At 36.6% G+C, this 27376-nt stretch overlaps 3 long non-coding RNA genes across 4 annotated transcripts; 2 read left to right on the top strand and 1 right to left on the bottom strand.

Annotated features, from left to right (window-relative positions):
• The first annotated feature begins 202 nt into the window (after positions 1–202).
• On the top strand, positions 203–2658 carry LOC133524866 (uncharacterized). The gene is made up of 2 exons (XR_009800466.1): positions 203–2319; positions 2394–2658. It is a non-coding gene; the product is annotated as an uncharacterized LOC133524866 (long non-coding RNA).
• Positions 2659–4866: 2208 nt separating this feature from the next.
• On the bottom strand, positions 4867–8769 carry LOC133524865 (uncharacterized). Of its 2 annotated transcripts, XR_009800464.1 has the most exons (4): positions 8306–8769; positions 7119–7289; positions 5535–5826; positions 4867–5285 (listed from the first exon to the last, which is right to left on the bottom strand). It is a non-coding gene; the product is annotated as an uncharacterized LOC133524865 (long non-coding RNA). The 2 variants fall into 2 exon arrangements; XR_009800465.1 differs by lacking the exon at positions 4867–5285 and having other exon boundaries at positions 5304–5826.
• A 17504-nt stretch (positions 8770–26273) lies between these two features.
• On the top strand, positions 26274–27078 carry LOC133524907 (uncharacterized). Its single transcript, XR_009800480.1, has 2 exons — positions 26274–26773; positions 26878–27078. It is a non-coding gene; the product is annotated as an uncharacterized LOC133524907 (long non-coding RNA).
• Positions 27079–27376: the final 298 nt, after the last annotated feature.

Raw genomic sequence — 27376 nt, 5'->3', positions numbered from 1 at the left:
GAAATATGAAAAAAAATTTTGGACCTCCCATAGTAAATCGATCAGCTGGCCGTCTATTTTGTATGGGAGGTCCAACAATTTTTTTCATATGTCGACCTTTGTTTCTTGGGAAAAGTTGTTCAGTTTCATGAAATAAATACTCCCTATAAATATTTCCGACAATTTTTTTACACCCTGTATACAGAACTCGCAGTTACAGAAATCTCAATATAAAGGTAAATGTTAAAATTCTTACACTATCGTAGGGTACAGCTGATTTCTTTAAGAAAATTCGTCCAGTCTTTGTGGTGTACTTGTCATCTTCTTTGAAATGTTTGGAACATATGCGGGAATAGTCCGAAGACAACCAAAATTCTTCGCTTCGTTCCTTTTGAACAAATTTAATCCATAATTCTCTTTTTTCATGGCCCGGCCGCGGAAACCTTTAGAAAAGTTCAAATAAAATTTAACTACAGATATCATCATCCCGCACCACAACAAAATACTACCCATTTTTAAAGTGTCACGTTGATAGTGTCACATCTTTACGTACATAAAATGTTGTTAGTCTATGAATTTCGCCGAAGTATGGCTGCCGACTCCGAGCGCGCGGGAGTTCGTTGCAAAATAAAAGAAAATATTGTAACTCGTGCGTATGATTGACTGATAAATAGGTAACTTACCCGTGAAAAGTCACTCCGTGTGTTTTCTTTACTTTTTCTGAGTTATTGGTGCAGTATCTCAGCACACACGAAGGCATTTTGAGAATTAACTGAAACTTCTCGACGCGGCACGTCGCGGCAAGCGCCCGGCTCAGACTAACCAAGGTTGAGCCGGCCGGCTCTAACTCGTGTTACAAACAGTGAACTCGCGTTGCCGGCTCTATGTACGCAGTACAATATAACTCGATGGTATGTTAGTGTTCGCACACAGAGTGCAGCCTACGAAGAAGATGATCCTCCATAACTTGCGCAGCTCTTTCAATAGTGTTATGATCCGAAGCCAAATTACGAGACCTAGTTGGGCTAGGTGGGTAACTCTGGTTCAAGCGTGACGAATGTCCGTGACTTTTGTGATTGCAGGAAGGAGTGGACTTAGAACTGGCACAAATCCCACGAGAAGCTAGGGAAAAATGTGGCCCAGAACCGTTCTGTGGAATCACAAAACGGGATGCATATTCACTGCTCAGCAATTTAGAAAAAATAAGGGCAAACGATTGGTGGAAGTTCGTAAAAGGACAAGAACACTCGAAAGCTCTAATCAAAGGGTTCAACAGCAAAACTGCTAGGGAGCTTCTAGGGCTCAAAAGACACAAAGCCTGCGCGGTGACCAGAATTTTGACTGGACACTGTAAATTGAACAAACACATGTTTCAAATCGGAAAGAAACAAGACGCGACATGCAGGTTCTGCCATGAGTCAGAGGAGACTGCAATGCACATTCTCTGCTCCTGTGGACCACTAATGTCAAAAAGTAGTACCCACCTAGGGCGGCACGTATTGCAACCCTATGAGGTACAGAACATTACGGCCCAAAGAATCTGGAATTTCCTGGATTCAACGGGCATCAGTAATGAACTTTAAAGGGCTGTCACAATAGACCAATGCCTGGTCGACGTGGCATTCAAAGGCCCACAAACTACAATAATAACAATAGAACTGGCACCCATTTTCGTCGCTAACAGAAAAGTGAGAACACATATGGCGTCCAAGATTTATATTTGCCTGTCAATCAGCTTCAATTGCCAATAAAGCCATCGGGACAATCAATAGATAAACGCAGATCGCAGCTGTGCGAATGTCATTGCAACGTGACTTGTCAACAAAGTCAGTGTGTACCAGCAAAGTCAAATTTAAAGCAGTGGTAAAATAAAGTTCGTTGTGTTAGATCGGAAGATACTGTACTAAGTGCCACGAAGTAAAAAAAATGAGTAGTTGACTACATCCTACGTGCATTCTTAGTTAATCTCATTTGTGATAAGAGTGCTCCGGTATTATAAATAGCAGCTGTTATCGAACTGCACATATATTTAGTCAAACAGTAATACAACGCTACTGCAACAATGTCTTTAGTAATTCACAGACAGTTGTGCATAGTACCACGTCAGTGGCTCGGATTCACTGCAGACAGCTTAGAAGTTGTGCTGTGCAAGGCAATCTCAGCTCACTTCCGAAATGGCGACGAGTTGATGGGCTGTTCAATTCGCGTTGAAGGGGTGGCAGCCTTACTTCGGTTCTACAACGAACACCCTTGGATGCGGCGAATTCAAGATGACAGTGAAGCTCCAGAATTGAGCGACTACCTTTCGGTCTTCATACCGTGTGCTCATTGCACCGAGCTGTAAGTGGATTTCTTTATTTGAAATCAAGTTTTTAGAAAATCAGTAAAGTATCAACACCTTTTTCTTGTTCCAGAGACTGACTAACAGCGAGAATGTGTTTTAGATTTCAGTTGCAGTGAATCTCATTGATCGACTATGACTCGAAATAAATTGTGACGTCATCTATTGATGATCGTGATTTTTCTCACTTGATGGTCTCATCGGAAGATCAGCGCTGGCCACCAGCAACATGCTGAGATGAGGCCATTTCGTGGCACTTTATACTTCCTTTGTTTTTGTTATATCATGTAATTTAATGTGTCTTGTTTGTGTCTACGAATAAAAAATATTCTATTCTATTCTATTGAGTATTTATTGAGCTGGCTGAAAGGTTTGTCAGGTTCATAAAACAAACTGACAGTAAATAGATTTTATTTAATACATGTGTGAACAAGCTGAAGAATTAAAATTAAATTAAAACTGTCACATTCTTCTTTGACCTCATAATAGGCGCAAATTTGGATGGAGAATGATTTGGGGGCTTAGTTGTGGACCAAACGGTTATAGAAGACCCATAGCTTCGGACAGAAACCAGTGACTCTGAGCTTCGTTTATGCTTTTTCCATTGCTCAGGCTTCTTGTCAGGAGTAACGTCATCAGGAGACATCGGCTGTGATATCGGCTTCTGACTATTACCCATCGGCATCGTGCTCTCCAAAAGTTTATTGAGTTGGTGCCTGACTGACCTTTTTACCGACGAACCGGTTTCTAGACAAACCACAACACTTATCACGGTTTTTATAGTCCGATAGCAATGACTGATGGGCGTCAATTGATTGTTGACACCAAGACTTGTTAAGAACCGTTTTAAGTAGACGTTGCACTAAATTACCCTACGCTAGAAGTATATTATACAAAGTTTATGTCTTATCAATTGACACACTATTAACGATCGGGAAAAAAATGCTTTGTTTCGAGTCAAAAAACAGAAACTTCTGAACAAATAATACGAATTCCAATATGCCATAAAGCCATTTGCCGAAAGTAAACATTCAGGCATTACACTCTTTAAATAATACCAATACCATAAACTACTTTAACGACTGTAAATATACATCCGCTGTGTTATAGTGCCCTAGTAAACAAACAAGTACCTTATCATTCTTCCCAACCTTGAGAAGGCCAAAGTCAATTCCAACGCGATAGCGACGGAATTCGAGGCGTAGCTCAATGATAAACCGGTTTCGTAGACAAATGTACGACTAGACAGTACGTGACATTGAAAACATGTACATTATTCTGGTATCACATCAGTCTTACGCAATCAGTCGATTACATCGATTGCCTCAGTATTGCGATCGGTGAGGTTTTAAGTGGAACTCGAACTAGTTTTTCATTGAAAACAATTTGGGTGACCTATAAATGCTGTGATAATATTCCAACCACTTCTTGCGATAGAACGTATGAAACAAATAGCTACCAGTTTTTCATTTGGCAGTGTTTAATGTTCAGTGTATCGAACCAGTTGGTTAACAAAAGTGCAAATAATTGTTGATCAGCGTGGCATGGATAAGCAATAACAAATAAGCAATCCTGCAGGTCAGAGGAGCGATAACTTCAGCCCGCAAAAACTTGAAGAGTTTTCTACGATCAGAATCAATCAATCTCCACCAATTGTGAAATTGACGCTAATCGACAGCCTCGGCGCTCCATTGATCTAATTGGGTCAAATCATTTAGAGCCTTGCTTAGTAACAGAGAGAGTGTCTCATCATTTGCGTCCTGTTTTTCAAGAAGCTTCTGAAGCTCTTCAAAAGTACATCACGTTACACTCACGTAGCAACTAGTCATACCCTTATGATTAGTTTGTATCCAATATGTCTATAAATGAAGATGATTGTGATCCTTTTGTGTTTTAATCAATCAAAAGTCAGAAACCATTCCCACACCTTACGAAGAATAGACGCTTACAACCCAGCCTGTCTCTGACTTCACGACTAATTTCTCGGCACACCATAATAGCATATTCTTCAAGCATATTGTCATCCATCTGTGTGATGAGGAACAAGCCTTGGTCGTAAGTATCTAAAACAAAATACGCACAAATCACGTTTGCTGACATAGTAGATAACATTTTATCAAACAATAATACTCACCTAGTTCACAAACAAAAGTAGACGCGTGACTCGGCCAACTCAGAATCGGCGGAGCATAATTCATGATAAGGTCCATTGAAAGCGGCAGCTGCTCTGCCGTGGGGTAGGGCAGTACCACTTCATCGGAAATTTGGAACACCAACCAGGTTTTTGGCACACACTTGTAAGGATTTTTGCCCGGTGGAATTACTCCTGTGAGCATAACTACTGCATACTTCTTCGGCCACGTCATTGTATTTAGAGTTTTCTTAGCTAGCCAGAAGAAAACTGCCTCGGAAGACATTAGTCGAGTATCTCCTGCAGTTGAGGTACTTATATATCTAGGTATTCTAATTAATCTACTAATAAATATCAGGGGTTATCACTGCATGCACTTTGAAACGTGTTCCGATCGCATAACAAACAACGTGCCTTTAGAACGTCTTCAGATGCTTATATTAAGATAATATTTAGACAGATATAGAGTCATAATTAAGTAAATTACATTCAGGCTTGCAAATGATGAAAACAAGTCTACGAACGGGATCGTTAACACACACATGAAAATTTGTCGAAAAAAAGAACGGCTGGATTTCGAATTTCTGCTTCGAAAGCTTTCCTTGCTACAGCCAATTTGCTACTTGTATCTTCATAATGGATTTTTCGAAATCAATGGCTTCTAACCAGAAACGAGTGTGCTGAGTTTTTTTTTTAACTGCTTTTCTCAGTTTCCCTTTTGTGGTGGTGGCGCCAAGAAGCCGTTGACACTGTCGAATAGGGTGTCGAAAAATTCGATGATTTCCGCTGTAGTTTCCATGGTGTCACTTGAGTCTGAACCAGTGTGAAGCTTATCTGAAAGTCAAAGGACAGTAGTAAATTATTAGTAAGTGTGATTACATTAGCCCCTTAATAAAATAATATACCGCAAATTATACTCGTAAATGGTTCTTAGTGTCCAGACGCAAAAAGAGTCTTTATTCTATCGTAGTTTTTATTACTGTTGCAGCGCCACCTATACATACTTATAAGGTTTTCGTAATTTTATGGCAATATATGACACATGAAACAGGTAAATAGTTAAATTCAAATATAGGAACTTACTAAGCGCTGCTGTATAGTTTACCGTAGCCGCCGTTTGAGAACTGAAAACTAGCGCCGCTACGCCGACCTTAATTTTTTTTTATTTTGTCTGAGTCAACGTGATGTGCAGTTGATTTGGGTAAGACCCTTGTGTGTCCCCATCTATTGTCTATGTCGTATATAAATTGAATATCTTTCCATGAGACCCTCTTTCTTTCCTAAATAATGTTTTTATTGAGAAAATTGTTTCTCAAACATTTCAGAAGATGGGTAAAAAAATATACTTTCTGCCCAGCAATGTTAATTGTGCCATCTGAAACAATAAAGCAATATCAATACAGTATCATTATTACCTTTTATCACTTATACACATTATGAAGTTTAAAAATTTAAAAATTAAACATTTATTTTTCGAGTATGCCTCACGGGCTTTTTCACAGGACATGACAATGTAAGCAAAATGTAGATAGATGTTCCTTCCGTTCCTATATATTTACATTTACAATCGTTGGGCATTGGACAATCAATGTTCTATTTGAAACTATTGGAATGGTTGAGTGATTACTTATTTATAAGTACTAACGATTATTTGTTTTACTGTGCTATGGTGGCATTCAATTTTAACCACGCATTCCTGATGTCATAAGGAGGAGTGATAAATGTTATGAATCTAAGTCGAATTATGCAATTTATGAATATAGTATCTACTGGATGAGACGTGGGAAGTGGGAGAAATGACCGAACGAGAGGGTCTTATGGAACTTTCAGAGGAGAATATACGAAGAGACATAATTATAAAAGGATTTTTGCTCAAACTGAAACGGAATTTATTGCTCGGTCAACAGCCCCCTAAGATACTGCGTACAAATATTTGTACATGTTCCACAATCTATTTTGAAATAAATCAATCAATAATATTTTACGACTATGTGCAATTAAATACTTTGTAAACACCTGTTGTGACGTTTCCATCGGCTAGAACATCTACGGGAATTTCAATGATGAATGATGGTAGAAATATGTTCATGCGCCATGAACATATTTCTTAGACATTTTAGAAGATGAGGCGGGTCCACTATTGTGATTATTTCTCGGCCATCGTGTGTGAAATATGGTGACTCTGAACCAAGTCAGTCAGTTGTCAGTTGAATCAAGAGAACGCAACGCCTTTAAATTTACGAAGCTCATATCGCAGATGGTTGCTACGACATTTAGTCCACTCCGAAAGTATTCGGTAAGTACCTAAAATATATCAGTGTCTAATTAAATATTACTATCCGACTAAAACATGTTTTTTTTTTCGAAACTGAGCATGTATTCCGAGTTTTAATTTTAAGAGATCACAATCAACCAAGCTTTAATACACTAAAAATAGTGCCCGACGGAAATTTCACTATCAATCAACCTTCGGCCGAAACATGTTTTTAAGCTGAAACCTGCCTATGACGTGTACAACCAGTGTATTAAAAATACAACATACGAGTGAATGTAATTGTGTAGATATTTTGTGTTGAGTTCACACCAACTGCAAGGTCGTTGTCGTGCTGCCGAAAGTAAGTGCATGTTTATATCGTATGTATTAATTATCGTCTGGTGAAAACCTACCTCTTGAATTAATACCGAGAGTTGCAGACACTCTCGGTTGCAGACAGTCGCCGATTTACCCGAAAAATAAAAAGCCACAGGTTTATTCCATGATTTTCTTAGTCCATATACCATGAATACTAAAGTGTTGCAAGCAATTATGTCGTTTCTTCCGTGGTTGGTTCCATGATCCTGAAAGCCATCAACACAGTCTAATTGCGTGTTGTAATTTACATGTTTTCTAATCGCCATTTCGTCAAATACCAGAGTACAAATTTTGTCATCGTTTACGAATGTTTCGGCCATTGATCTTATTCCAGGAAAGACCTGTTGGTTAATTCCCGGCTTCATGGGGACCTTATTTCACAATTTATTTCATGTGGACGGACATGGCAATGAAAAAATTCGTGTAGGCAGACGATAACAAGATGGAGATTTTTTGTATAAGGTTAAAGCCATTATTTTTTGGTGTAAATTATACCGCCTGCCTTGCCTTGCCTGTCTTTGACAATTAATAAGTTGGCTCTTGAGCAATAGAGCAAATGAGTGGCTTAAATTTAAATTAAATAGTCGTCTGACAGATTCATCATTGCATATTTTTTCAATGTGGTTCATTTTAGTTTTTCCTTCAATTTTCTTCTTTAATCGTTTTATTCCGTGTACTTTATTTCTGTAATTTTTTCTTTCAGTCTCGGATAGTTCGCTACGTTTGTTTCTATTCAGACGTTTTAAAATACCATTTCCTTTCCATTTTTTGCTTTTGTTCAAATTTGAATTCGAAAAAGATAACATAAACAGATATAATTAGTGCAACATTTAACATACACCTACACAGTAATATTTAGGATGTACTTAATATTATATCAAAATCTTAACTTTTTTTCCACACAGTGGCGGTAGCGCCGCGTCAAACATACCCTAAAGACAAGCTGGAGCCAACTGGAGTGTTTGATCTGTATGGTGCTCAACTCATCGAAATTGGGCGATCTGATAGGACTCGAATTCTACGAATGCTGAGCTATGCTGTATTATTTTAGCGTGACTTATGTAATAAACGGCATTAAATTTGCTGGCCCAGTGTACATGTTTGGCCTAGCGCCAATTTCATTTTCAGGTAACTCAACCCCCTTGCGGCGAAGCCCTTGATTGATCAGTTATGTTACCAGTGCTGTTTATTAGTATTAGGTATACAATAGAATTAAACATACTATCATTGTAGCTGGTTCAGTAGCAGCAACTGGCAGAGTTTCTGCTTAACCCTGCAGCCTGGCTGGGTCTGTAGAGCAACCAGCTACCGGAGAATCCGCCTGTGAGAGTTACATATTTTTAATTACTACTCTGTACGAAATAGGCTTGGAAGTGCAAAGTTGCCATTTAGTAAATAAATTAATAATAACGTTTTGATAAGCATAATTTAGGCTTATATCAATTGAGTGTTAAATTTTATTGGACATAATAAATAAGTACCTGGGCGACCGAGCTTTGCTCGGTTATAACTATTTATTGTAATATGGTGGTGTATAGGTGATAATCTTAACTACATTTTTTTACTAAATTAAACTTGTCTAAAACAATAAAAATTAAAAAATTATGTATAAACTTGAACATATAAAAAAAAAACAAAAGTTAGTCACCGGGCGAGATTCGAACCCGTAACATTCGTTTAGCAGTCTGCGTCTTAACCCGCTGGACCAAACGGACAGTGGCCGGCAAAACGAAATTAGCGACCATATTCTGCTTCGAAAGAAAAACGCATGAAAACTCGAAAACACGCGTTTTCCCAAACATAAGACTAATCTAGATCGATTGTATACCCCCCAAAAACCCCCATATACCATATTTCAGCGAAATCTTTAGAGCCGTTTCCGAGATCACAGAAATATATATACATATAATATATATACATATATACACATATGAGGTAGACCAGCCTGAGAGGGTTCCAACCAACCTAACATGACCCTAGTAAAAGGCTCAGTGTGCACTTATAAAGCCCTTAAAATAAGTTTGTTTCATGTGTACGGCACCATGAATAGTTAATTAGGATAATACAAGAGATATTTCATCGATAACCTACGTGAAATGTAAAAAAACAAGGGCTTGATCTAAAGTTTTATTCGCAGCGAAACATCAATTTCAACTTTGACCACCTGCCGTGAAAAAAAACTACTTAAAAGGTAACAAAAAAATAACGGTATAATATTAAGCATTTTATGCAGATTCTAAAATGGTATAAAACATGCACCTTTCTGCCATAAAATAATGAGTTATTATCATCTTTCGAATGCCTCATAAAGCTAAGTTGGACTAGGGAATCTGCAATCCAATGACGCGTAATTCATCTTGGATTCTTATTGGCTTTGAGTGCAAGTTCTCAAATGGTAAAAGAGTGAGACAACATGAGATGCACTCGCTCTTTTTATCTCAACTTTGTCACACGGTCAACTGCTACCTGGAATTATCGTAGGGCTTATCTCTTTGAAGACAGAAGTGTAAGCTTTTCATTCCGCAAGCGTTCCAAGCATTCCGGAATGCGTAAGCTGTTATGATATCATTGCTACTAAGTAAGGATATCATGAAGTAAGAAAGGTCCGAAAAAAATGTAATACAGGTTGAAGTTTCATTGATTTTTTTATTTTTTACAACAGGTGCTCAAATTGTTTTCCAACGACTCGTATGCACGCTTGGCAGCGTCTTCTGAAATTTCTTGTTAATTTCCTTAAGTTAATTTCGGATATGTCTCGTGCTGCCTGAAATACACGTCGCCGTAGTTCGTCTTGGGACCTTATTGGCTCGGAGTAGACCTTGTCTTTTAAGCATCCCCAATAAAAAAAATCCAATGGATTTAGGTCCGGCGAACGCGGTGGCCATAATACTGGTCCTAATCGGCCGATCCATCTTCTTGGGAATGTCTGCGAGAGATGGTCGCGAACATCGCGAGCGAAATGTGCTGGGCAGCCATCTTGCTGGTACCACATCCTCTGTCTCAGTGCGGCCGGTGTGTCTTCAAGTAAAACTGGCAGATCGTTTTGCAAGAACTGCAGGTAATTTCTCCCATTTAAAATAGCTGGCAACTCGACCGGTCCTATTATTTGGCCATTAAATATTGCCGTCCACAAATTAATTTTAAATTGATGTTGGGACCGGTCTTCTCTCCCTTCGTGTGGGTTTTCAATTTGCCAGCTATGAATATTGTGGAGATTGAGATACCCATCTCTTCTACACGTGGATTCGTCGCTCCACATCACTTCATTAAAAAAGTTTTCATTTTCTTCCAGTTTTTGAAGAATTTGTCGGCAAAATTCAACGCGGGGTGCGTAATCTGTCGGAAGAAGTGTTTGCAGGCGTTGAACATGATACGCATGATATTTATGACGTTTTAAAATTCTCTGTGCTGAGGATTTATTTACGCCGATACGACGTTCAATATTTCTTAGAGAAATTTCTGGCTCTCTTTGTACCATATTTAAAACCACGTCGTCGTCAATAGTCCGGGGCCTTCCTTCAGCGTAAGCCTGTCCTGGCCTTCTGCCATTTCGATATGCATTCACAACTCTTAAAATGATTTCATGATTCGTGGCATGACGATTGGCATACCTTTGATTGTACAGTCTTGCAGCCGATCTGGCGTTGTATGAGACAATTCCTCTGTTAGAGACACGCCTAGTTTCTCCATAGATCATGTGCATGTCACTGTACTCACGATCGGTGTAGTTGTGATCTGCCATTGTGATGGAGAGGTTCCAAAAAGCAATAATCAGTGTCCGTGAGCGGTGCCAAGTTGTCGTTTCAGTCCCACAAACATACCAAGTCAAAAAGAAATCAGAGTCCAGATGAAAGCCAAGTAGATTTGATTAGGACCATGAATACACAGCAGCAAAGATAACACAACAATTGCACGAAACACACGGTAACGAACTAATCAGGATTAGGATTCCTAAATACTTACTAGAGATAAGGATGACTAGTGGCTATCCCTCCTCCTTCTGTTTTTAAAGAGATAATTCGTAGGATAATCCCAGGTAGCAGTTGACCGTGTGACAAAGTTGAGATAAAAAGAGCAAGATAGAGCGAGTGCATTTCATGTTGTCTCACTCTCTTAACCATTTGAGAACTTGCACTCAAAGCCAATAAGAATCCAAGATGAATTAGGTACGCGTCATTGGAGGCAGCTCGAAACATATCCAAAAAGGATTGCAGATTCCCTAGGCCAACTTAAAGCCTTATTGAGCTTACTGTGGGACTTAGTCAATTTGTGTAATAATGTCCTATAATATTTATTTATTTATTTATAACTTAGCTTTATGAGAATTATGAGGCATTCGAAAGATGATAATAACTCATTATTTTATGGCAGAAATGTGCATGTTTTATACCATTTTAGAATCTGCATAATATGCTTAATATTATAGCGTTATTTTTTTGTTACCTTTTAAGTAGTTTTTTTTTTCACGGCAGGTGTTCAAAGTTGAAATTGATGTTTCGCTGCGAATAAAACTTTAGATCAAGCTCTTGTTTTTTTACATTTCACGTAGGTTATCGATGAAATATCTCTTTTATTATCCTAATTAACTATTCATGGTGTCGTACACATAAAAAAAACTTATTTTAAGGGCTTTATAAGTGCACACTGAGCCTAACAATGCTGAAAACGGTCAAAATTCACGAAAAACGTTAAATTGCCAATAACTTGAAAACGGTGCAACTTTTACTAGGGTCATGTTAGGTTGGTTGGAACCATCTCAGGCTGGTCTACCTCCAGTGTCGCTATGGCGTGTCCTTTTTGGGACAGCCTGTATATATATACAAGAATTGCTCGTTTAAAGGTATAAGATAAATATTATAGGGAAATTCTTACACAAGTTGACTGAGCCCCACGGTAAGCCAAGAACTCACTCACACTCACTCACTCGGTAACTCAGGATATATCTGTGATTTTAGCACAAATAAATGCCCTTACCAGAATTCGAACCCAGGACCATCGGTTTCATAGACAGGTTCACTCCCCATTTGGCCAGACCGGTCTTGTATCTTTATCGTAATATCCATAAATGGCATAAATACGTGAAAGTATAAAGTAAAAGTTACAAATAAAATTGGATATAAATTTACGAATACTTTTTGGTACTTAATTTTTTCATGTAAGTTGTTGTTTTATATATTCATTTATTTTTGATGTAATTTACATATTAGTTATATAATTATAAGCATACCATTAATGCAGACAGTTGAGTGGCACCTATAACTTGCAAAGGTGCAGTAACACTGGCAGTGCCCTGCAAATTGACCCATTTTGTTACACAAGCAGTTCTAGAGAATCCAGCTACAAAGGATAACCATAAACCATAAAAATAATATTATTAAAATTATGACATATTAAATAGGTACACAATTAAACACACCGTCAATGTTGTGATCTTGCGGTGCATGGAACTGGCAGAGTTTCTGTTGAATCCTGCAGACTAACCGGGCCGGGCCGGGACTAAACACCCAGCTTCCAGAGAATTATCTGAGGGATTATTCAGAAAGTGTGATTCATACAGGGTGTCCCAGAAATCGAACAGATCGAACCGTGAATGGATGATAGGCCAAGTTATAACAGTTATCAGAAAAAAACAAAAAAAAAACAATCTCATGTTCTTCAAAAATTAAGTTCACTTTAAAAATTTACTAGAAAATTCACACCCTGTAATGGTCTCTTAACTGTTATTAATAAAAAATTCCATAATTTGTAATTTTTATTATTATTAATGTAATCTTGAATAATGCTTCTGTAGATGTTTGCCTAAAACTGAAAACCAACTCCTCCTACTTGGAAGGAAATTAAACTTTTACGAAATCAAATTATTCAAATTTACTGTTTGGCCTAACTTTAACTGACTGTACTGAAAAAAAATGTACTACGCTAGTTTGGCAAGTAACGTTAAAAATTGGCGCGTTTAATAAGGATTCAAAAATGGTATAACACTTGCTAGAATACGTTTTCAATAATTGGTCAAGTTTTTTTTTTGTAAAGAACTCCAGTTTTGACCATAATTTTCAATCTACCTTAAAATGATTTTGGCTTACTTAAAGCTTTGCTAAACTTCGTTTCAAGGTCGAGAGACACGGAGAAAGTCATTTTACGAAGTGTGGGCGAGACAGAGAGCGACGCCACCCTTATCAAAGATGAAACGGATAGATAAAATAACCGACGAGTGCGAGTGAGACAGCAGTGTTATTATTCTGTTGTGTAACCGCAGACGCTCACACAAACAAGTCAGTACGTTATGATAATGACTCAATGTTTTTACTTTAAGTCAGGATCAGTTTTCCCATCTTAGAAAAATGAGTTAAAACAAAATGTCAGGTTTAAATTTTTTTACAATAGTAAATGTTCAAACTGCTTCTCTTCGACGGCAATGCACGCACGACATCTTCTTAAAAAAGATCTGGTTATTTTCCGGGCAAATCTTCCCCTACTTACAAATTCAACCGCTTCCGTTATTCTTTCACGCAGCTCGGCTAAATTCTCTATTGTTTTTGTGTAAACTTTCTCTTTGACCGCTCCCCAGTAAAAAAAATCCAGGGGATTTAAATCAGGCGAACGGGGTGGCCACAAAACTGTCCCAGCGCGCCCTATCCACCTGAGCGGGTATTCTTCATCAAGATGTTCTCTTACCAAACGGGCATAATGCGCTGGGCAGCCATTTTGATAAGACCACATTTCCCTGTAAATGTTCAGTGGCACGTCTTCTAACAGATCTGGTAAAGTATTCTGAAGAAAATCCAAATAAACTTCGCCATTCAAAATCTCTGGCATCAGCTCAAAAGGTCCAATTATCTTGCCATTTAGTATCCCGGTCCACATGTTTACTTTAAATCGATACTGTGACTTATCTTGCCTCATCAGATTTGGATTTTCTACATGCCACTCGTGCAAATTGTGCAAATTCATGTAACCATCTTTTTTAAATGTTGACTCATCGGTCCATAAAATCTTCACTAAGAATAGAGGGTCTTCTCTGTGCCTTTCTAGCATCGTTTGGCAAAACGCAACTCTAGGAGCATAATCCCGTGGCAGTAATGATTGTACTCGCTGTACATGATACGGGTGGAATTCGTTCTTTTTGAAGATTCGGTGGGCGGAACTCTTAGATACACCTGTGCTTGATTCAATTGCACGTACAAAAACACTTGGAAGAAGACCCAAGACTGCTTGTAGTACGACGTCTTCGTACGGATAAGGATGTCTTCCTTCACCATGTACTTGATTAGGGAATCGTCCCTCTGATAGTGAACGGTGCACATTAATAAAATAAATTATATTAAGCATTACACACCCATAAATAACGTATTTAAGTTCTGGTTAAAGACATAAACAAATTTACATTTCACTTAATGAGTAGGTAGTTTAAAATACAGAACAAATAAAAAGTTATTATAATTCATCAACATTAATATATACATATACGATAGTAAACGATACGTCACATAACAGTATAAATTTCAATGACAAAATTAAAAGAATATCAAAAAAATTTAACGAATTATTTTAATTGTGTAAAATTAAGGCCTCAGATTCAATCACTTGAGATTATTTCTCCACCCTGTTTATATAAAAAAGTTTGGTAAAATCAAATGAGCATGCCTTAAGCGTTCGTGTTATTCGTATATTATTTAAACAAAGGTTTTTGATAACACAAAAAAAAGTCCTTTTAATATTTTTGATTTTTAGATAGACTTATAATACATTTTCGAATTGAAAAAAAATGCGTGAAGTTATTAATTAAAAAGAAAATAAATTTAAGCAATCCTTTGCTTTTACAAGAACAAAATTTGTCTACAATATTTGCAAGTTTTAAAAATTTAAAATGATTTCCAAATAAAAAACAATAGAATTTTGTTATTAATTTTATTCACCCACATTTTTAAGACAAAATTCTTACGTAAGTACTAAAATTTGCGTTGAATATTTGCTTATATATTGCAAAAAAAAAACAAAAAAAGTATCATTTAACTCGAGTTGATTTGAATTTTTCCGCGTGGATTGAAAAAAAAAACTACGCTGGCGCTTAAGGCATGCAATAATATCATAACTACATTACCGACATTCGGTATTATAATATAGTATGCATAGTTTAAGCTATTTCCAGCTGTATTTAGAAAAAAAATATGATACAAGACAGCTAAAAGACAGCAAAATCTCTCGAGAGACCAACCGAAATAAATTCATTGTAATTAAACAAAACGACTTGACGCTTCAATTTTGTATTCCTTGTGTTCGCAAATATATAATGAATCAATTAAAAAAAAAAAGTGAAGAAAATAGATTTTTATTAAAGTTATAGCATAGTTAAGTTAATATAGCAGCCCAGACCAGGAAAATATAGCAGCCCGCGGCGCTATATCTGCCGACGATAGCTCACGGAGAAGGCACCGGGCTGTCGCCACCACTCCTACTGCCAAAACCGTGACCACGGCCCTCTACGTCGCCGCGTGAAGAGGAACGAATACGATGCGCGAGAAGAGATAGCTAAAATAAACTACTGATACGCACGAACTCACTTTTATTACTTTCGCGATACAAGGTATAAAAATAGGTACTTACTCCTACAATCCCTACTGCGCTATTGAACCGCTTCCGGTTCGCTTCTTCTTGGTTTTCTTGAGGCTTCTTGTTGCTGGATTACTCGACGACTGACTACGATTTCTCTCCGTTCCTTCCTTGCTTATATTCGAATCTCGTAGAAAAGGAACACCCTTACGATAAGGAGATAAGATGCTATAACTTAACCCCCCCTTAAAGCCGCTCTAATAAATACTCAATTTTTTTTTTTGTAAATTCCATTGAGGTTGTTGGGGTACAATATTGGCAAAAAGTGAAAGGTTATAGCCTTAACATAAAACTATACGAGCTTGTAGTTAAGTGATGTAACATTTTTACTTAAGACTGTACCCTAGGAGACATAACCTATACAGTAGACTCATAAATATCTATACTTTTATATACCGATTACCGATACTCGTAACTAAAATATTAAGGGCCAGTTTTTCAATCCAGGCTAAAATTTAAACCTCGATTAAAAACTATATTTTGAATTATCTATATATATATAATATATAGATAAATTCACAATGCAGATAAAATTTTATCCTGGATTGAAAAACTGGCCCTAACTGTCACTGTCATTACCATTATTCGACATTTTCCGTATCTTCGGAGGCGTTTCTCTCTATCATCTCGACCACTATTTGACGGCACTCAGCAGACGAGCTCAATATCTCGTCCACCACGTCCTTCGCCAGTTCGGCCCAGTATATGACGTTCTCTATTTTCTCCAGCATTTGTTCACAAAGTCTGAGAATATCATAGTGAGCCTGAACCGGTAAAGGGCGTTGGCGTTTGGAATTAGGCTCGTCTGCTGATCCTTCATACGATCTTTTGTTTTGTGGCATCTGGAAAGATTAAAAATAGTCAACTTACTTTACTCTTACCCGACTAATTAATTAATTTTAGCCAGAATTTTTTTTGTTTTAATCGAAAGAATATTATTTATAAAATATGGTAATATGCATTTTAGGTGACAAAACCCACAGATTTGTTTATAATTAATTAATAAAAAATTGAAAAACTGGACACTAGCACTTTAAATCAATGTAAAAAAAAAATAAAGCCATTCGGCAGCCGAAATGGAAGTAGATTTCTTATGTTATATATTCCACTTGAAAAAAAAATAGTTGAACGTTTATATCTATGTACTATCGGATAACAACCAAACCAGATGACTGCGAGTCAAAACGACTGCAAGAGTAAAATTTCATTAAACTGATTCTACGATGGACATTTCTGGCTCAAAAAATATACGTGAATATGTAAATTGAAGCTCTTTTCTCAGCTTTCGGATGCATTTTACAGAATTTGATTATATTGACACGTTCAAAAGTTAGTTGAAGAAAAAGAACAGAAATAATGATAATTTTGAATTTTCAAAATTTTAAAATGCAGTAATTTCTAAACTAACCGACCGATTGAGCTCAAATTTGAACTTGACCTTCGTAATCGTCCACAGAATAAGTATGTTGAGTTTTATTAAGATCCATAAAGAATTGTGGACGACATCGTCGTGACAAGCCGCGTTATATCGTATATATATATATATATATATACATACATCATCATCATCATCATCATCATCCTGGACCTTTATCCCTATTTGGGGTCGGCCTTCCTTGTCCTAAGCCTCCAGGTGGCACGATTCCTGGTTAGGTTCTTGTCGATTTTTTGTACTATAAGGTCTTTTTGGACCGTCGTCAACCAAGTGGCGGGGGGCCTTCCGCTTCCACGCTTCGTCGTCGGCAAGTTTAAGGCTGTTTTGACGATATGGTCTTCGGGTCGTCTTTGTATATGTCCGTACCATCTAAGGCGTTTTTCAATAACTACATATATATACATACATATATAAACTTTTGAACCCTATATATTTTCTGACTCAGCTTGTCGAGTTTAGTCAAATATGACAAAATTTTTGGAAAGTTGCGTCATGAAGACAAATGCAATAGTTAGATTTCTATGAAATCTACTAATTATAAGTGGATGGAGTTTTAAAATGTGTGTTTAATAATTATACAAAAATTTACTGTTTTTTGACCCTATGCCTTTACCCCAAAAACTATTTTAAATTTTTAAGCATAACTTCGATATAAAGTTGCCCATAGAACAGAATTAAAAGTATTTACTTTACCGCCTTAATTCATAAACTAGACTCCTTACAGCCATTTAAATTAGTAAAAAGTTTAATTATTTAATTAAAATAAGTAGCACATAACACAAAATAAAGTCAGAGCTATCTATTAAACAAATAATAATTTTACCAAAAATTCAAATAAAAATCACAAAAGCTAACTGAAAGCACTTCAACGTACCTTTAATTTTATAAAAATATTCACTGATTTTAATAAATTATACTTCAGAAGCCGACCAGTCAGTCCAGCAGCAGCCAACAAACTGTAGTGTTGTCCTTCGTCGTTCGAACTATATACGTTCTGAGTGCTACAGATGGCGCTGATTGTCGGTACAATCGCCCGCATTAATATTTGGTAAAGGAATTTATCATACGCGTCTACTCTGTATATTTCCGTAGTTAAGGGGGAAAAATGTGTTGGCCAAACTGGGAGTGAGAAGGAGTGTGAACTTAGGCAAAGGTGAAAATGAATGTATTCTAAATTGTTTGCCTAAGTTCACGCACAAAACGATCCCACATTTGGGGAAATTTTCCACACATTGGCAACACTGATAGTGAGGGCTCTGACGTGTTATTATTCACAGTACATCATTAAATTTAACCACAAGAATCATTGTTTATAATCGTAATTTTCTGTACTTGGTTTTACATACTCATTAGTCATAAATTTACACACCATCCCGTTAAATATTATCAATATTTCTAATATTTATAATAAATTTTTATTACAATATTGATATAAATAAATATGACGCCCGTAGTAACTTGTGATAGCAATATTATAATCCTGACTAGTTTAAAACAATTATAATTTCATTTTCTTACCTATTACGCTTTAACTTCCTTCAGCTCTTTATAATTGTTCATCGTGAACGTGAACTGGTCGGCACTCTCAAAAGATCCTAAAACATACAAAATTTTCCTATTAATTTACCACCAAAAATTTAAATCTCGCGCCGTTATTTTTTTCTACCTACTTGATTTAAATATTATTTCGGCTGCCCACAGCCTCCATCCATTTTTTGGCTTTTCCCATAGCTCAACACGACCTGCCGTTATTTGACGATCTTCGTCAATCGGGTAAATAATAATCACCCGATTTTTGCCCAATTTCCTCAGTTTAATCCACTTTCTCGGCACGCAGACATAATTGTCCACGTCCTCAAAAGGCATATCGTTAAACTTAACCACAAAAAACGTTTTTTTTTGCTCGTTTTTTCCATCTGAAAAAAAAAAGACTATTTTTAGACGCTATAGGGACCGTGCAGGAACTATAGGAGGCAGCACTACTGTCGAAAACCACGCGCTCTGGTGTTGAATTTTTGCAACATTTGGGCAAAAATACCGTCAGTTGTTAATGAAATAATAATGAAAAATGGAAAAAAATAATTAAATGGATTTTTTTACAGACAACAACTGATCATATTTAAAGTAGAAATAAATGCACAATGTGAAAAAAAATTAAGTTCGGGTCTTTATCGAATTTAGTGGAAGAAAAACATTTTCTTACTCCAGAAAACATCACCACTAGGTTATATCCAACTCAACTCGCGCCCCTGTCAGAGTTATTTATTTACCGCGCGCCCCAACCAGTCACAGAAAAACAATAAAATTTAATTTGTTAATGTATTTTACACTTCCGACCTAGTGTAATTAGATACTTTAAGAAATAACAAAACTTCATTATTAAAGATACTGCTAAAAATCCATTTATTTATTAAAATTAAAATTAAAATGAAATAAAACACATGTTAAAGATCAAAATTTTTGCCCAAAAGGTTTAAATTGTTGTCACCAGTTAGCGTGAAAGTCTAGAGGCACGGTCCCTATATGGCGACAGTTTACTTATTCTAAAATAATTATTCTAAAACTTACTCTGCAGTCCATTAATTTATTTAAATGTTACACGAAACAAGTGTATTATATTCGCGCGGGAAACGTATACTACAGTAAAAAAGCGGCCAAGTGCGAGTCGGACTCGTGCATGAAGGGTTCCGTACCATTTGAGACGTATTAAAAAAAATCTACTTGCTAGATCTTGTTCAACATTTTACCACTTTGGACACACATTTTACCACTTTGGAAGTGTCTCTCGCACAAATTATTCAGTTTAGAAAAAAATGATATTAGGAACCTAAATATCATTTTTGAAGATCTATCCATAGATACCCCACACGTAAGGGTTTGATAAAAATTTTTTTTTTAATTTATGACGTATTAAAAAAAAACCTACTCACTAGATCTCGTTCAAACCAATTTTCGGTGGAAGTTTGCATGGTATTTATTGGCCCGGGATGCGGTATTTGGAGGGACGAAGAGGCTATTTGATCCACCGACTGGTGAGATGAATAAGTAGGCCCAATACCATCTATTTGATGAGATGGTGCACTCATCCGATGAGATGGTTGATGATGGACTGGATTATTAGGCCTGGGATGGTGTATTTGATGAGATGGTGCACTCATCCAGTGAGATGGTTGATGATGGACCGTTAATGAAGGCCGAGGGCTGCCTACTAGAGGAAATGATGAGGCAACATGAGGGACTGATTGTCTCTGATGATGATCAAGATCGTTTCTTTCAGAAGATGGTGCCGTCATATGATGAACTGCTTGGATATTAGATGGTCCAGACATTTGACGACTTACTAGGCGAGGATAGGGGACAGTTTTCGGTGATGATGACTTTGTTGATGAACCTCGGAGCTGCCATCAAATCCATCCGCGGTATTGGCTGAACTATGGCCCGGCGCTGAAGGTCGCCTTACACAAAACAGGTCAGCAGACACTGCAGCACGACTCAAGTTTTGCCACTCATGACCGCACTGTTGTGACTCAGGACCTGCACTTGTAAGGCCGTTGTCATTTAAGTAGGTACCTACCACGTCGCCGTTATTATCAATCATTTCCGCAATTGAGACATCGTCATCAGCGCTGTCAGGCATCAAGTTGACTCTCTTTGTTGTAGTGTTCGTCGACTTTGAGCGCTTTGCCTTCGGCTGCCCAGATCTCAATTGCGCTAATCTTTTGGGTGATATCCGGTCTAAGACAACCCTCAGCTGCCGAGTCAGTTCTATATTCTCCGCGATGTGTGTTCTGGATGGATTTGTTGTGGCTCCGCGTTGGCTATCTGTAAATTGAAAATTATATTTTTATTAAAAATCAATGGAAAATATATTTTCAGCTCAGACCAGGATTTGAACTTACGCCTCCTTAGCTCTTAGGCAAGCATCCTACCGCTTAGCCATCCGACCAAATTTAAATCAAATTAGCATTTATTTTCATGAAACACTTATTAATAAAATGAAATTCACCTGTACCTACAAACAATCTCGTTAGCATCTTCATCCTTCTGGACTGGCTTTGTGATTGTAGGCTTGACATTTCCGGTCAGAATTTCCAATAACTGTTTGGTAGAGCTTGGGTCTAATACCACTTTCAACCGCAGCTTCGGGTCCTTAACTGAAATTAAAAAATAATTATTTTAGAAAAAATCTAATGAAATTATAAACACACACAGAAAAAAAGTAAATGCTAGTTTAAATCTTACGTCTTTTTCTTTAAGTGATAGAGCTAAACACTCACCGTTTTTTTTTCAGTCATTGGCTTTGACCGGTTACTCCTACGCTTCATTCGCGCCCAACGAGTCTCCATCTGAAAAAAAGTGACAATTTATTTAGTAAATTGTTGCTCATTTTATATCTATATCTATCATTTCATTTCATATGTATTTATGAGGCAAAACCTGAAAATTAAACTCTAAGTCTGCACAATAATTACCTTTGATTCTAATTTTAATGTGAATATTAACTGGGAGATGTTGCTTTGACCGTGGTCGAAGCGTAACTAAAGCAACAAACGTTGCTTTTCACCTTATATAGTGGAATTGCTATAGTGATGGGCAATGATTGATGCTTAAGGCGTAAAAAAATATATTTTTTAAAAAGTTTTTCTTTCTTGTAAGGAAACTAGTTTATTTGTGGTAAATATACCAAAATATAATTAAAAAAAATGTTACTTACCAACTGTCTAATTACCGACGGAGGGTAAATATTAACTTTTACCATCCGTCGGTAATTAGACAGCCGCTAAGTAAAAAAATTGTTTTTACTGTACTTTTGCATAGTATATTTTATATATATTTATATATACTCTCCTGTCCTTGTAACTAATAAAAGAACCATAAGAAAAAAAAATATTCTTTATTGTTTTGAAGTTAAAATGTTTATACTAAAAAATTTCAGGTGTTATACATTTACTGCTCAACAATAAACAATTGTCCCAATAAAATATCAGCGGAAAATTTACCGGCTTTATTTCTTCTTCATATATTTTACCGATATTATATCGACTTTTCCTAGCCGTAACTTAATTAACTTGCATCTAGAAATAACATTCGGTCCCAATCGATAAAATAAATGTATGCATACAGAAACGCACAAATTGGCTGCTCAATTTCAAAGCACAGTAAGAGACAAATGTTTTCAAAAAAATTTTTTTTGTATTTTTTGTACTGATGAAGTCGTATGAGCCCGATTTGACTGATTTCATTCAACAAATTTTGTTTGTCACTTACTGCGTTTTGAAATTGGGCAGCCGCAGTTATTTAAATGAACCTGACTGCTAGGTCACCTTAGTAATCTGCGTGTCTAGATACGGCTGAAGGTTGTCTGGGTTATCGACATCTTTGCAAACAATTTTGTTATTTTAGCAACTGCGCAAATTACTTTACCTACAATTTATACTTACGTTATTTCTTTGTGAGAAGTATCATCGCGTGTTCGAACAGGGCGTGGGATGAAGTCATGAAAACAGCCGAGTTATCTAGTGGGAAAAACCCAGAGTGCCTGAAATAACCCTGGAAGTACGCAAACAAATTCTTACGGCTATATCACGAAACCACAATATGTATTTTAATAAACGAAGCGGCCTTTATCCTCTTAATAATGTTTTCGCGAAATAATTAATGTTATGGCGACATTTTTTAATGGCTACCTACTGTCAGTAGCTTATCGACCTAATTTACTCACGTCCTGTCGATAACAAAGAACAAGGAATGACATCAGACCGGCCGTTGGTCATTTCAAGGAATTTAGAGGTACAGTAGTACACACTTGATAAGGCGCGTCGATGTACCTGCGCAGAAGATGAGTTTTATAAGCGCGCGAAATGGTGTTGGCCAATCATCACGCTCCACGCAGCGCGCGTCTTTTTCCGGGTTTGCTATTGGTCACTAGCCGTCGCCATGTTGGCGCGCACCGCATCGCATGTTAGTCAGCCGCCATATTCCTGATCGAGTGCGCGCGTGAGCAAGCAACTGTACACATCGTGGCAATAAAAGTGTTTTTTGTGATATAAAATGAGTTCTTTAAAAAGAGGACGACCACTTAAAAGACAAGCTAGGGAAATTATTTCTAATGTACACGAATTTATGAAGAAAGAAGCTCAGGAGTCTAAGAACACAACATTTACAAAGGATCGATTTTCGAAAATTATTGACCGAACGGCTGAAGCGACACAAATTTCAAAAAGGACGACAACAAGAATTCTGAAAGAGAAGTAGCAACCTATGTGTCCAAACACTGCAGGCCCTTCCTTTAGAACACCAAAAAAGGGTAAATTGAAAAAAAAATATCGGATGGATTTAGATGATTTTTCATATCAAGCGATACGCAGGAAAATTTATGATTTTCATATACAAGAAAAACAAGTGGTCACAATAGAGCGTTATTGGAGAAATTAAAAAGAGACATTGACTTCGGAGGGAGCAGAGAAACTCTGCGCCGAATTGTAAAAGAATTAGGATTTAAGTTTAGGAAAACTCAAACCAACCGTAAGTTGCTGGCGGAAAAAGACGAAGTAAGACTGTTAAGAATACAATATTTGAGAAAAATAAAAAAGTACCGGTTCGAAGGAAGGCCTATTGTATATGGCGATGAGACTTATGTTCATTCGACCCACACCAAAGAACAAGCGTGGTCTGACGTACAAGGCAAAGGTGTAAAAAAACCTATTTCGAAAGGCGCGAGGTTGATTGTAGTTCACGCTGGGGGTGCTAGTGGATTTATTCCTAATGCCTTGCTCATATATAAATCGGCTCAGAACACAGGCGACTATCACAGCGAAATGAACAAAGAGAATTACGAGAGATGGTTGCAAGAAAAATTGATTCCCAATCTGCAACCAAATTCTGTATTCGTCATTGATAATGCGCCATACCACAGCACATTAGAGGACAGGGCACCGGTCAAAAACTCGAGAAAAAGGTGATGCAGGATTGGTTGAAAGAGAAAAATATACCTTTTGATATCAAGGCATTTAAACCGGAATTGTATGATATAATCTTACGCCATAAACAGTCGTACGTAAAGTACTCGCTTGACACCATAATGGAAGCTCATGGCCATACAGTGTTAAGACTCCCTCCCTACCATCCGGACTTCAACCCAATAGAGAACATTTGGTCGCAGGTGAAAGGTCACGTAAGCAAATTCAATGTCGTCATGAATTTGACCGAAGTGCAGCGTCTTTTGTCAGAAAAATTTGCATCCATTGGGCCAGACGAGTGGCAAACAGTTGTAGATCATGCCATCAAATGCGAAGACGAATTTCTGACATTGGAGGAGGCCATCGACGAAAGATTGGACCAATTTATAATAAACCCCAACGAAGATACGTCATCGTCATCGGATAGTTCGAGTGATGATAGTGATGGTGATAGCAGCGATGGTCAGGTCGATATTCAGATAGCAGGAGTGCGCCCTTTAGATTAAGTTTTTTTTTATTATACACTGCATTATGACAAATATGTGCTTTGTTTATTAAATATCGTACATTAAATATAACTTGAAAATTGTTTTAATTAAATTCATTTGATTGTTAACTTTATAATTATATTGTACTCCTAATACTATATATATTACCTAACAAAACTATGGTTTTTTTTTGTGGTCCGAAATGAACAATTATTTTTTTACCTACAATACAATACAATTCCTACATTAATTTAAGGTACCTAGTAAGCGGTAAAACTATGTTTTTTGTAATACGACAGTAATTGCATCAAAAATATAATAAAAAAATATAATTAAAATATAATGCCAATTTTACTAGGCCACTAGCTAGTAAAATTGGCTAGAAGTGTAATTGCAGAGAGACGTGGCTCGTGCGAGTGAGACGGAACTAACACCTGTAGTGTACTATAGACCTTGCGCTGTGATCTTACGGTTGATTGTAAGTTTTAAGTTTTCTTTCGTTAATTTTCGGAGCCGTATTTTCTTTCTGCGCGAACGAAGATTCACAACGCGCCTTATCAAGTGTGTACTACTGTATGTGTAATGGTAAAAAAGCCGATTTCGTGACAGATTTTAGAGTAGGTTCAACATTTTTTAAATATTAAGTTGATTTTAAAAATTAACAGCAAAACGTATTAATTACTTTCAAAATTAATGAAATATTGTGCTGATTCTATGAAGAGTTTAATATCGTGTTATTTTAATAAATTAGTATTTTTCCGGTATGTATCATAAATGCGGAAAGTGTCTCATAATGGATACTTTTACCTTATAAGGATTGAGACCACAATAAATAATATATGGCCATATTTTAAATATTTCGTTATCGCTGACGGAATAAGGGAAAAATATCATAAACTTCAGTAGGCATAAAGTAACCGTGACTCAGAGTGAGATCAGTAGGAAATAATACTACGTGATAGTACCTAATAATTTATATATTAGTGTATATTACAGTAAAACTTATTTATTTACAACTTAACCTAAAATTATAATGCCGGGTTTTTATGGACGGCTATAAAAAAAGTTAATTACTTGTCATAACTAGTGAGGGGCAGTAACGCAGTTACTGGGGCGCCATCTCTCAGTACTACGTCGTAGTTTTTTGATATTCTAGGTAAGTTACTGCCATATCTTTGAATTTAGAAACTAGATCATGAGTTTCCTCCCTTTGGTAGTACAGGTGGTCAGTAGATGGTGCTTTAAAGTTATAAGGGTTAAACCTTACTCTTTTCTTAGCTTTAAATCGGTAATTTCTTCTTGTAATAACTTCTTCTTTTTCTATACAATTATTTCTTGCAATCCAATTTTCTGCACCTTCGTATGTCTCTAAAAAAATAAAAATATATTACTATTTTCTATAATCTAAACCATAACTATTTTTTTTAACCATAACCGTTAAATACTCACCAGAAATATGTTTAATTTTTGCTGTATAAAACCTCCACTGGTCATTATATTCTTCTCGTCTCTTAACACGATCTTTAACTACTTCATGATCTTCATTATCAGGATATGATACAAAGGTGCTCTGGTTTACCGGCCTCCGTATTATAAGCCACAGGTCTGGTACGACAATAAACTTGTCAATACCTTCATAAGATAACACCAGAAATTCCACCACAATAAATTGCCTCTTGTTATTTGACATCTGAAATAAAATAGTACATTTTACAACTAGTGTGAAAAGAATGTCTCTTTCAGCTCGTGGCAAGATACCTCGGTACTAGTGGTAAAAAGACATTCTATTTCACACTAGTTGTAAACGACGTTTTTTAATATAGTTGCGAAAAAATAATAAATTAATATATCATTGCGATAAAATATGCTTGCTTCGAAGTTATTTTTGAACGAACCCATACTTTACAAATGACACTGACAGTGACAACATACTATTGGAATCAGCGCCATCGGCCTCGAGTTGAGAAACTAAATTGAATGCAGATAATTAATTATAATACTGAAACGACATTAATTAGAACCTTTAACATTATCAAAACAGAAGTACAAGACATTACAGTATCAACAAACAGAAACAGATCATGCAACAAGAGTTTTAGTGCCAAATTTGTGATCTGCGACATGTGACCAAGGACACGTTTACAACTAAAATATCATGAATTGTTTGAATATTTGAAGACTTTCAAGGATAATTAGAGGTAAAAGAAACATTAAATCACATTATTAGTTATGTTTAAGGTTATTTTTTGAACAAGAAGCTGGTGAAATCTATAAATGTTACTAAATTATTAACATTTTGCAGGTCCCTAACAAATTGGCGGAAGGATAATATTCACTCAAAGCGGCTCCTAGGAAGTCAACCAGTCAATTACTAAGGACCGTGCCAGAATGATAGTGGACAACTGGAAAGGTGCATTTTTTTAATTCTGAGTAATATATAAAAATAAAACATAAAATAAACCAAACTTTAACATCCTCTTAATAAACTATTTTTAGGAATTCACTGTTAACTACTTATTTTGCTTGCAATCTGACTTTCTTTTTTATATTCTTCATCAGATTTTGGACGACGAAGTCTGTCACTTTTTCTGATGCCCTATTCCACTTTTTCTTGAAGTCATTGACTGACGTTGCAGCTTTGACATTTTTTTGTAGGTGCCGCTTCATTATAGCCCAGTATCTTTCAATAGGCCGGACTTCGGGGCAGTTAGGCGGGTTCATGTCTTTTTGAACTACGTCCACTTTGTTGGTTTTATACCATTCTAGTGTGACCTTAGAATAATGGCATGATGCCAAGTCTG

Source organism: Cydia pomonella, chromosome 14, assembly GCF_033807575.1.
Source record: "Cydia pomonella isolate Wapato2018A chromosome 14, ilCydPomo1, whole genome shotgun sequence".
Lineage (NCBI taxonomy): Eukaryota > Metazoa > Arthropoda > Insecta > Lepidoptera > Tortricidae > Cydia > Cydia pomonella.
Note: the sequence above shows the minus strand (reverse complement) of the source record. Positions and strands in the feature narration are given on the sequence as shown.